We start from the raw sequence: 10,323 nt of genomic DNA on the forward strand, positions 1-10,323 counted from the left end.
CCTCCCTCCTTTCTTTTTTAGGTACGGTATCTTGTAGCCCAAGTTGGCAATGAGCTTGTTATGTAGCCAAAGAAGACCTTGAAATTGTGATCCTCCTGCCTTCCACCTCCCATGTGCCACTATGCCCAGTTTATGCAAGCTTGGGGATTAACCCAGGATTTTGTGCACGAGAGGCAATCACTTCACCAACTAAGGTACGTTCTCCAGGCTTCAGAATTCTCTAGAATGTGGATTTGTTCCTTGAGTGATTTAAAAGGCAGCACCTTTCAGCCTAAAGCGAATGCATCTCTTTCATTTGATCTTTTTGAGGCAGGATCTCCCATCTGGTCTGGAACTTGCTGGCCTTGAAGAGGCTGGCCTTGAACTCACAGAGATCCGCCTGCCTCTGCCACCCGAGTGCTGGAATTAAAGGCGTATGCCACCATGCCCAGCCCAATGCATGTTTCTGAAAAAAAGAGATTTTATTTCAGTTAAGGTTTGAATGTGGAGGCCAAGGTAAGATTCAGAGGAAAGCAGTTAAGGACGATTGTTGTGTGGGTTTAGATTATGTGACCTTAAAATGCAAGGTGCTGTTGAAATAAGGGGCAGTTAAACAAGCAGATACAGGACCGGAGAGACGGCTCAGCGGTTCAGAGCACTGGCTGCTCTCGCAGAGGACCCAGGTTCAGTTCCCAGCACCCACATGGAAGCTAACAACCGTCTGTAACTCCAATTCCAGGGGAATCAGTTTCCCTCTTCTGATCTCTGTGGGCATTGTATAACATGGGTTCACATGCATATATGCAGACAATACACTCATACACATAAAATTAAAAAATAAATTAAAAAAAACCCAAGCAGATACAGAAGAGCTCTAAGACTCCCATTTGCCTGAAAACAGAAGTAGACTTACAAAGACAAAAAATATGTCACCCATTCTACCAAACAGAACAAAGTTTCACCCCTGAAGACTACTTTGAACTCTTATCGGCCTGGCATCAGAAGAAGTTCACTTCTAATTAAACAGAATTCCTGGATTGTTACTTCTAGAACCTTCAAGACCTTTGTCTTACCGTTTCTTTAAAAATTTACTATTGTTTCTTGAAGATGTTATATGAGCGAAAACTGGAAGTCAGGGTTGGGATGTAGCTCAGTGACAGAGTGTTTACCAGCCACCACCAGGCTCTGGATTCAGTCTCTAGCATCACTGACAGCAAACAACTAAAATCATCCTTTAGGTGTCATTTCCTGGGTATCTCCTATGTTTATATGGAATATACAAGTTAGTAAACATGTACTTTTACCCAGTACCTGTTTATCTGTATGTTCCAGTATGTCCAAACTAAGAATCCACGGGATTATTGCTTTCTACAGTTTGGGTGATCAGGAAGTAGGCTTTTCTGAGACACTTCACTGTCCCCAGATTCTGCAGATGTAATCCCTGGAACACTGACAGTACTTAGCAAAGGTTAGAAATTTTACCAAAGGCAGGTCTTATAGATCTTGGTATGCAGTGCTCTGTAGTGCACAGTTGTAAAAGGAATGTAAAGATTTCTCTCTGGCCATTCTTTTCTGAATTCAGATTATCAGGAGAAAAACATTGGTGAGAATTAGTTTGAACTAAGACTCTTGCTTTGGTGTCCCTGTTTGTTATTGACATTTCCTTTCACGACTAGCTAAAGTTTTCCTGTTTGTCTTGTTTCTGTCCTGAAAACTTGGCTTTGTGATGGTGAATATCCTCTCTCTAGTCCCTACGTGCTGGGAATGGCAAATGTTGTGTCAAGCAGATGAATGTAACGGGCTGGAAACCTGAGACAGGATGCTCTCTTCCTCCCTGTCACCTTATTCTGTCTTAATAAGAGGTCCCACATCCTAAGGGAATTTTGTCACGTCAGCATTTACTGCTTCTGGTTGGTGCTGGGGAAAATCTCATTCTGACAGTGAAAGCCCTGTAAGGCAGGAGAAGTGCCATATTTTGTGGAGATCAGGGAAACAATCTACATAAACACTAGAAACATAAACACACAGAACCTAACTTGGCTATTGGTAAGATTTCAAGCAGACTGGTAGACACCAAAAACTTGGTTTTAAAATAACTACTTAAATTAAATTGGACACGATAAGAACCTTGAAAAATTCATATTTTTAAAGAGGAGAGCATGGGTAGGCAAGCAGTAGCCTTTGTATTTTATATCATAATGCCATGCTACAAGATAAAATTTACCTCAACAATGTACGGTACTAGTTATTATCCTAAGCTATTTAAAAATTTATTTAATTCTTATGTTTTAAAAAGTAAATTATTAGATCTATCCTTAGCCCCATTCCCTCTCTTCCAGTTACTACTACTCCCTCCCCTACTATTTCCTCCCAAAATTTTGTTCTTTTAAAAAAAATATTTTATTTATTAATTTTATTTTATGTGTATAGGTGTATTGCCTGCATGTATGTAAGTGCACCCATGCTGTACAATGCCCGTGGACGTCAGAAGAGGGCATCAGGTCCCATGGAACTGGAGTCATGGACAGCTGGAACCAAACCCAGGTCCTCTGCAAGAGCAGCCAGTGCTCTTTGCTGAGCCCTCTCTCTAGCCCCATGCTCTTTCCCTTTCAATCCACTGAGTCCACTTAGTGCTGCCAGCATGGGCATTAGTGCAGGATCATCTACAGGGTTACCGTAGCCTCTCAGGGACTACATCTCTGAAGAAAACTGACTATTTCTCCCCTAATGGTCATCAACTGCCAAGAGCTCCTCAGCTAGGGGTGGCCCTTCACAACGACCTCCCTTATCCATGCTTAGAGTTTGCCTGGCTTGATCTTATGAAGGCCTTGTTCATGCAATCACAGCCACTGTGATTTCATGTGTCCAACAGGTCTCTTGTGTCCAGAAAATATTATTCCAGTGCAGTCATCCACTCCCTCTGGCTCTTACAAGCTTTCTGCCTCCTCTTCCGTGACGATCCCTGAGCCTTGGGGAAAAGGGCTTTGATACAGATGTCCCATTTAGGGCTGAGGACTCACTAATGCTCTGCACATTGAGTGGTTGATTACTTTTGGTGAGATGGGCCTTTTCACAATTTTAATCCTACCAATCCATGGGTGGTCTTTCTATTTTCTGGTATCTTCTTCAGTTTCGTTCTTCAGTATCTTAAAGATTTCATTGTACAAGTCCTTCACTTCCTAGATTAGATTTGTTCTAGGATATATTTTTGAGGCTAACAGAGTCACAAGGTAAGCTGAGTCAGATTCTAAAAGTTATTGTTCATTCACTGGGATTGTATCTTTTCTGATTTTCATTATGAATAAGAAAGTTACCTTAAAGATCTTTGAAAAACACAAATATTATTTTACACATATCATAGCCTTAATAAAATCTTACATTTAACCTTTGTGTATTAAAAATATTCCTGGGGTTGGAGAGATGGCTCAGCGGTTAAGAGCACTGGCTGCTCTTACAGGTTCGATTCCCAGCACCCACATGGAGGCTACAAACTGTTAACTCCAGTTCCAGGGGACTCCAAAGCCTTCTTCTGACCTCCGTGGCATTGCCTGACACTGGTGCACTCATATTCATGCAGCCAGTACACTCGTACATGTAAAATAAAAATAATAAAATAAAAAAAATTTTTAAATTCCAAAAAGCCAAGCATGGTGGCACACAACTTTAATCCCAGCACTCGGGAGGCAGAGGCAGGTGGAGCTCTGTAAGATCAAGGCTAACATGGTCTATACAGTGAGTTCAAGGCCAGCTGGGGCTACATGGAAACCTTGCCTTAAAAAACAAATAAAAAATAATATTCCTAAAAAGAAATCCATGGCAATTAAATAATAAAATGATTTTAAATGTACGTTACTTAAGAAGCATTTTGGTTAACAGAAAGCATTTTTTATGTCCTATCACTTTCTGTTGCCAATGACTAAGAAAAAAATGAAATAGGATTTTTTTCCAGAATCTAGTTTAGAAGAAAATCATTACCAAAATCTTCATATCCAACAATAAAATTTGTAAGTTAATGAAACTTTTATCTTATAATTCCATGAATGCTTTTTAAGATAAAAATAACATTTTAAGGTTTAGTGAAACATAATGTATTTTATTCCATTTTATTTTTTAAAATTTATTACTAATTGTGTGTGTGATGTATAAGTGTGGGTACATGCATGCCACAATGTATGTATAGAGGCCACAGCACAGCTTTGTAGAGTCAGTTCTCTCTGTCCACCTTTATATGGGGCCTGGGGATTAAATTCAGATTCTCAGGCTTTTGTGGTAAGTGATTTTATCTGCACAGCCATCATACCAACCCTGTATTTTACTATTTTAATAGATAAGAAGTTATGAGTACCTTAGCTTATAAGGCAATATGTATTTATCAGTACACACACACACACACACACACACACACACACACACACGCATGCACACATTTTAAAAGCAGGTGCGCCAAGACAAAAAATAAAAAATAATGTCACAATGCAATAAAAATTAATTAAAAATATTAAAATGGCCACAAGTTTTGTTACTCAATTATTTGGGGAGAATTCTAGGGCAGACTGAGTTTTGTTCCATGCTGTCTTAACATTTAATGACATACAATTACATGATAGACACGAACTCACATGGCATAATCAATTACATTGTCAAGTTTAAGAGTTTTAATTTTTGCCTATCTTTGGATGGAGTAAGTTTAACACTTGGGGGATTGTAAGGCCACCTTTTGTTTTGTCTCTCAGCCTATTTTGCTGTGTGCTCTCAGTCCTGTAAAGCGGTCATGTAGGCGGTTAGTCACTTAGTTTAGGTCTTGATTGTTGAACACCAAGAAGGCAGTATCTGACAGTTGAGTCTGTGGAGTTTCAGGTTCCTATGTTATTGAATGTTTTGAGGCTAACATACCTTTTTTGGTTAGCAAGTGTGTTGGATATCTTTGGTTGTCAACTTGACACACCTGGGTAGAGGGAGTCTCAATTGGGGACTGGCCTGTGGCCAAGTCTGTGGGACAATTTCTTGATTGTTGAGTGATGAGGGAGGGCCCAGTCTACTGTGAGTGGTGCTACCCTGGACAGGTCATTCTGTATTGTATAAGAAAGCAGGCTGAGAATGGACCAGGGGAGCAAGCCAGTAAGCAGCGTTCCTCCATGGCCTGTGCTCCAGCTCCTGCCTCCAGGTTCCTGCCCTGAGTTCCTACCTTGGGCTCCCTGATGAATTGTAACCCAGGAGATGTAAGCCAAATAAACCCTTTCTTCCCCAAGTTGACATTGATCAGAGTGTTTTGTCACAACAATGGAGAAACAAACTAGGACAGTAAGTGTGAGGAATAGTCTTTGGCCATTAAAAATAAAAGGAAACAGTAGGCCAGGCATTAAGGAGAGTTTTACCCATTTGGGAAAATAACAGGAATACAAGAGCCTGTTGACAAGGAGCCATAGAATTTTGGTTTCTGGAAGTCCCAGAAGACAAGAGAAAATGAAGGTAGGAGACTGGGTTACTTACTCTTCTGTTGCTGTAATAAAGTACCAAAAGCAACTTATGGAAAAAACAGGCTTATTTTGAATTATAGTGCCAGATGGGTAGAGTCCATCATGGCAGGGAAGGCATGGCATAGTGGCAGGAGCAGAAAGCTGAAAGATTGCTTTAACCACAGAGAGAGAGAGAGAGAGAGAGAGAGAGAGAGAGAGAGAGAGAGACAGAGAGAGAGAGACAGAGACAGAGAGAGAGGAAATGAGGCAAGTTACAAACCCTCAAAGTCCACCCCCAGTGAGGCACTTCCTCCAGTAAAGTTGCATGCTCTGAAGGATCCATAACACCCCTAAACAGCACCACCAGCTGGGGACCAGCTGTTCAAATGCATGACCCCATGGGGGACATTTCTCACTCAGATCACCACATTTGGCCCTTTGTCTATGTGGGCTTGTTTTCATTTCATGATATACAACACATTTAGTTCAACTTCAAAACTCCTCATAGTCTTTGTCTCAACACTGTTCAGAAGTCCGCAGTTCAGCCTGTTCTGAGACTCAAGGCAATCTCTTAACTGTGACCCCTGTAAATAAGCAAATTACATACTTCCAAAATGCAATTGTGTCAAATATATTTATTACCATTCCAAAATGAAAAATGGGGGCATAGTGAGGAAAAATTGGACCAAAGTAAGACTTAAACCCATGTCTAATATCTAGAGTTTTATTTCCAAAGAGCTTAGATGTCTCAGCTACTCCAGCTCTGCTGCTTGCACTGGATGTCTCTCTCTCTCTGTTTCTGTCTCTGTCTCTGTCTCTGTCTCTCTGTCTCTGTCTCTCTCTCCTCTGTCTCTGTCTCTCTCTCTCTGTCTCTGTCTCTCTCTCTGTCTCTCTGTCTCTCTGTCTCTCTGTCTCTCTCTCTCTCTCTCTCTCTCGGGCTTGTTCCACTGCCTGTGTGCAGATCTCTTTCGTACGTATCACATGAATGTGTAACCTCCAACATCCTGGGGTCTCTGCTACAACCTAGTTTTGTAGCATCACACAATGACCTTTCAGGGCCTCAATGGGACTCCAACCCTGCCACACGTTGCTTGAGCTCAGAGGCTCTCTGAAACCGTAGAAGAAGCACTATGACCCCCTCATCTTGCATCTTTCTTTCCTCTAAAACCAGTACTATGTGGACAACACTGCCAAGTTTGGCTGCCAGATTGGGATGGACACTTGGACCATATTAACAGCAGCTTTTGTATGTTTTCTAGGAGCACAAAATCCCTTAGGCTCTTCTTTCACAAATTGGGACTTAGCTGGGTAGGACCTTGCCCTAATGGCACCTTTCCTGTCTCTGCAATGCAAAGCAGGAAGCTTTTCTTTAATGGAACTAATCTTCGTAACGATTATAGCTCTATTTCAGTACACGCTTTGGCTGCTACATTGAACTTCTTAATGCTCTTTTGCACTCAAAACCCTACATGTTTATTCTTTCCTGCCCCACCTGTTGCCCTTTTTTATTATAGACCTGCATAAGCGTAATCAATAATAATATCAAAGACTCCATGTTATACTGTTTTGCAATTTCCTATGCCAATGAAATTGGTTCATTATTTTTTAATTTAGCTTCGTGAAATTTCTTAGGACAAAAACAGAATGCAACCAGGTTCTTTTTGAAAATATCACAAGAATGACCTCTAGCCAGTTGCTAATAGAGTTCTTCTTCCCCTTTGAGACTTCATGAGCTTGGCATCCACTGTCCACGTTTCTCTTAGTTTTACTGTTTTCCAGGCTCCCACTAGGATGGCCCATTAAACCCTGCTTACAGCATTCTACCACTTTTCTAGTCCAAACTTCCAAAGTTTTTCACGTTCTGCCAAAAAGCAACATCATTAGAATGTTTACAGCAACACCCCATTCCTCTGTATTAGGTACTTTTCTGTTGCTGTGATAAAAGCACCAAAAGCAACTCCAGTAAGAGTTTATTTCAGCTTACAGTTCCAGAGAACTGCAGAGAGTCCATCATGCAGGGAAGGCATGGCATGGCAGAAAAAGCAGGTAGCCAAGAGATCACATTTCAGCTGTATAGAGGAACCTAGACAGAGACAGAACAGAAGTAAGGCCAGGCACTTTATTGAGTGAGCTACCTCTCCTTTCTCTAGGGACTATTTTTATATGAACTTTTGCTTGAAAATTTTTTGATCCTTTAAATTTTTTTTAGATTTAAGAAAGCATTTTCTTTTCTCTCTTAAGCTATCTGTAGCTGACAGCAATTTGGTAAATTTTATTTCCTATAAACGGAATTGAAACATCTACTAGAGTCAGTAAAAATCTCTTCTCATTATAAAAGAACATAACAGAAATATTTTTGCCTAGAATGTCACATTTGAAATTGTGCATAGATTCAGGTGTGATCAGATGACTTTAAGGAATTGGGTTTATTTTACAGAGCCAATAAAGTCCTTTTTGGAAAATCTGGCCTGGTATCTAATCTAACAGGGCTCCCAGCCTTACGGGTAGAGAATGAACGCTGTTTTCCAGGTAGGCTCAGGAACCCCAGATATTAAGAAGATTCAGGAAGAGAGGAATTTACCCAATTCTATAATTATTTTGGGTGAATTCTGATGGCAAATCCTTGACATGACTTCCTTACATTGAGGGTCTTTTAAAACTTGGATTTGAAATTCCTTATCAAAATTTCCAGCAGAGTTGGGCGTAGTGGTACATGCCTTTAATCCCAACACTCAAGAGGCAGAAGCAGGTGGACTGCTGAGAGAACAAGACGAGCTTAGTCTATATAAGTTCCAGGCCAGCTGGAGCTACAGGGAGACCTTGTCTTAAAAGACTAACTCCCCTTAACACCCCTTCAAAGAAAAGAAAGAAAGAAAGAAAGAAGGAAAGAAGAAAGAAAGTTCCAGCCGAGGAAACTTAAAAGAGCCTATTATTACAATTTTTGACACACTCATGATCAAGGTTAATAAGATTAAACTTATTTTTGAAATAAATTAGCCTTATTTTGGTGAAATGTGGTTGATTACAGAGAGAAAAACATTTTTTTCTAAGGAAAACATAGTGTCCCTGTTAGATTGCTGCGCTATTCCCTGCTTATGAAGCTTTATTATTTACTACAAACTGGACTGGTTTCAGAATTATTTTATTTTCCTCTGAAATATTGTCATGACTCTCCAAATTTCCAGTTTCCTCCCTACCTTTCAGACTTGGCTTCATGAAGAATAAAATTTGCCCTTTCCCCAAATTGCTGCAAATTGACAGCGGACAACTTGATATAATGTTGCGATAAATCTCCAGAACAGCTCATAGGGAGACAACATTTATGCTTTGTAGCTTGTGGAGACACACAGACATCCCTAGAAATAGACAAATTGCAAAAGCTATATGAAGCCTGACATCTAGAAACGGTCTCATCTGGCTGCCTTCTGCGTTCACAAATGGTTTATAATTTACTCAACTCTTCGTCTTTGTCTTTGTTTCCACAGAAATGCTTTCTGTTAAACACCTGTTTGCTCCCGTTGTTCACACCTAAGTTTAATGGTGTCCCACTTGCCACACCATCTTCAAAAATGAGATACACTGTTTAAAGTAACATATTCTCAGGAAGAAGAGATTGGTTCTGTCAGACTTGGGACCGTGCACTCAAATTTCTTTCAGGTCTCCTCTGTTTATTCCAGCAGATGTTGTATTTCTCTTGGTGACTCGCTTGTCTTATGAACTCCAGCCCAAATCTCCCCATTGCTAACCTGCTTTTATTTTGTTAAACTTTCTAAAAATAAAGTTTCAAAAGAGGGATTGTCAGAAATTAGAATGTGTCACTAAAGGATTGTTGAACTCGCAGCAGGAACACATGCAGGGGTAGTCTCCGACTTTCCTCTATTTTCCTAAAAGCAGGTCACATATTTGCAGTCAAATGTATCCTACCCCTCCTCTCTACTAGGATGAACTAAGTCAGTGGAGATAGCCTAGACCCCTGGCAGCCTGGAGCTGGTGCAGAGGAGTCCACAGTCATAGAGTTTCTAACTCACTTTTTAACAATTATTATTTTTCTTAGCATACAAAGTAATGAGTTTTCTTATGGCTTTTTTTCTTTTTCTTCTTTTTTGTCTTTTTGAGACAGGGTCTCCCTGTAGCCCCAGTTGTCCTGGAACTCACTATGTAGACCAGGCTGGCCTTGAACTCACAGAGCTCGCCTGCCTCTGCCTCCCGAGTGCTGGGACTACAGGTGTGTACGAGGCACTGTACCTATACTTCCCTCAGTCACGTTTGATATCCCCCAATTTGCTATGGTTATTACAGCAGATGTGATACGCTAATTAAATTGTCAGTACTTTTAATAATTTATAAAACAACAATTTAGGGCTGGTGAGAGAGCTCTACAGGTAGAGGTGCTTACCACCAAGCCTAATTACCTAAAATCAATCCCCAGAATCCACATGTTGGAAGGAGAAAACCAACTCCTGCAAGTTGAATTCTGATCTCCACACATGCCACATGTACTGTGGCATCCATATGCACTCACAGATAAATGTAAAGAAGGTTTATTTTATAATTGATTACCATCAATTATACCATCATCAGTTTATATCTAATAAACTACAACATACAGTCTGCATTGTCGATGTTTTATAAAGTGGAAATAGAGTAGGCAGTTGAAGGCGGTCTGGATTTTTGGAAAGGTGAACTTGCAAAGTACAGTCCTTCCAACTCGTCGGCTTGTTGTCTCCTGCAAAGGCCCAACGTATTCTACTAAAGGAGCAAATTAACTGAGGATTGATGAAGAGCCAGTGATGTAACAGCTAGGATGTCCTTGCTGGCTTCTGGAAGAGTTCAAAAAGGCTGTGCAGGCCCTGGGGTTCCTGGCAGTTAGTTGTTGCTGGGTAGGGAA

This window comes from Nannospalax galili, unplaced genomic scaffold (genome assembly GCF_000622305.1).
Source record: "Nannospalax galili isolate Female #2095 unplaced genomic scaffold, S.galili_v1.0 scaffold423, whole genome shotgun sequence".
Taxonomy (NCBI): domain Eukaryota; kingdom Metazoa; phylum Chordata; class Mammalia; order Rodentia; family Spalacidae; genus Nannospalax; species Nannospalax galili.